This window comes from Morone saxatilis, unplaced genomic scaffold (genome assembly GCF_004916995.1).
Source record: "Morone saxatilis isolate NCDOM2014 unplaced genomic scaffold, NCSU_SB_2.0 Contig10, whole genome shotgun sequence".
NCBI classification, from domain to species: Eukaryota; Metazoa; Chordata; class Actinopteri; family Moronidae; genus Morone; species Morone saxatilis.
In genome coordinates, this window is record NW_023339652.1 from 5,003,413 (window position 1) to 5,006,006 (window position 2,594).

Sequence of the window (2,594 nt, forward strand, 5' to 3'; positions counted from 1 at the left end):
TTGCTCAAAAAAGTGAGGTAAAATTAAACTCCTTATTTCTCTCAGCCCAACAAAAACAGGATCACATTTAAAACCCGAGCAGTAAAGTTAAGGATTCATGTAACACCCATTAAATATGACTTTTCCTCTGTAATTTGCAGAAACAGTGAATTGCACTCTTTAATCTTGTGACATATCTAAATGTCAGACGGAACACTTAATCACCTTGTGTTTCTCTACAAAAGGACATAGCTTGTTTACTCCCGCTAAGATAGCAGCATCTGAAGGTGTGTGTGTGGGTGTATATATGAGCATTTGTTTATGGGTGTTTCCATATCACTGAATGCTCATGAGTGCTGTTTGTGTATGCATGTACAGTGTATATACCTGTAGTATGTTGGTGTGTGTGCTGTTGTGTGTGAGGGTTAATTAACTCCCAGGACAGGGCCAGACACACATGCACACATTATATGTGATAGTAGGGCTTGTAATTGGGGGATTCAAGACGTCGGGACTTGTTCCATGCATGCAAAGACCTCGGCTGGTTGCCAAGGGCAATGTCTCCATAAGGACAGTATGGAGGATGACTTTTCTCTCCTTGTTTACCTTGAGGGGGATAATCCATATGAATAAAAGCTTAGTGAGAATTAATTATGTGATTAACATGATCATTCCCATACATTTTCTCCTTTGGGATACCTACTGAGGGAAACAATTATTTTTTTGCTGGGAAGCTTTTGTGTACTTTTACATCCTCGAAACCCCACTTTCCTAACCAGTGATTTATAAAATGGAAAAAAAGAAACCTCAGGGACCTTCCTGTAAATGGCTCATGGGAAATGTCAGGGCATATTCCCTTTGTATTCTACTCCATGGAGTGGAGCCTATGGGAGGAACAGTCAGGAGTGATCGGTGGAGGCCTCCACTTGACTGGGCAGGGATCTTGGGAGGTCAGGTGGAAAACAGCAGGGGAGCTGGTGCTCACGTCTCCTGGGGCGGGTGTGTGAGCTTGCGGCAGGGTTACCCACTGAGAGAGAGGGGGGCTAAATTCAGACCTGCCCTGGGATTTCACAGTGTGACGCTCAACATGTCCCAGGGCCTTACCTGGTAGAAATAGGTAATAAGTAACACAGAATCTCTCCAATAGATAATTGATATCTAGTGTGAGATGAGGTCGCCATCTTGTGGAAAGAAAACAAAGTGCATCCAGCTTTGAGTAAAAGGACTCTTTTAGCAACTTAAATACTTCAGTTCCCTCTGCTGGTCAAATGAAGAGAAGCATCAGGGATGGAAAAAACATCTGCTCAATGCATACAATATTCTACAATTACCAAGATTTATGAGTCATTTTGATAAGATGTTGATATAACTCTATGACTAATTTATCTGAAAATATTGATTGTTTTAATTCTATAATTCATTTCAAAATGGCAAAGAAGAGTTGATCACAAAATTATTAATTTTACAAAATTACAAAAATACATATGGGAATGGCATATTCTTTGTTGTTTGCGTTATTATTATTATTATTATTATTATTATTATTATTATTATAATAATAACCCTTGTCAAGTGTCATATTTGAGAGTTCAATCCACCATTGTTAAAATGGCAAAATAGTACATCTCCATTTTCTAGCTGACAAATCTCTCTCTCTCCTTGGGTGTAATATTGTCAATTCTGAGGCTGTACTTTGGCGAGTATGTACTGGAATGCAAGAAGGACTGAATGACATTGCACACATCTTTTAGGTTATGTCTTCATATATCATTACATAACATGTCATGATTGCTCGTATATAAAGGAACAGCTTTTGCCTGAGAAGAAAAATTGAAGCTTCAAAGTCAGAGTTTAGCTTGTAGAATGTCAAATGTTTATTGGCTTTAACAGCAGGAAACTCCAACAAACATCCCCCATTTGTGCATCTCTCGGCTTCATGACCTTCTAAATAAACAAAGACATCATATGATCCTGTTATGCTGAATCCTGGACACATGAGGGGCCATTAAATACCACAAGTAAAATGCCATATATCTCCCAATATCTTGTATGAGCTTCTGGCTTTGAATGCATCCAGATGATGTCTCTTAACATCTGACTGCAAATGCAATTGTCCACACTTCATAAATCCTGAGCAAAAGAACTTCTTGGTATGCACTGGGTGTGGAGGAATTTTAACAAGCAGAGCTCTCGCTGATGAAGTGAAACTGACATCCATAGAGCAGTCAGTCAAGTGAAAATAAGGAAAAACAAGCTGATAGAGTGGCCTCTGTTTTTGTTTTCTGCTGCCTCTCATACTGAGCTGTTCTGAGGCCTGTTTGATCTTGGCAAGAATATTGCACAAATATTTCCGATTCAGCTGAAGCTGCATGTGCATGAAGACTGCCAGAAAGAATTACTGATATGAAGGAAGTCAACACCAAACCACTAAGCTGTTGTAAACCAGAGCTTCAGAGGGGACAAGGTGAAAATGTCTGCTGTTATTGAAAGTAGCCCTCCTGTAGTCTGTGCAGCTGCAACGCCCTGACCCTTTCTCTTTCTCTCTCTCTCTAAGACAGAGCCCCCACCCCAAAAAAGCCGCCCCTCTGTCCAAGCCCTTGTAAAGCCACATATTC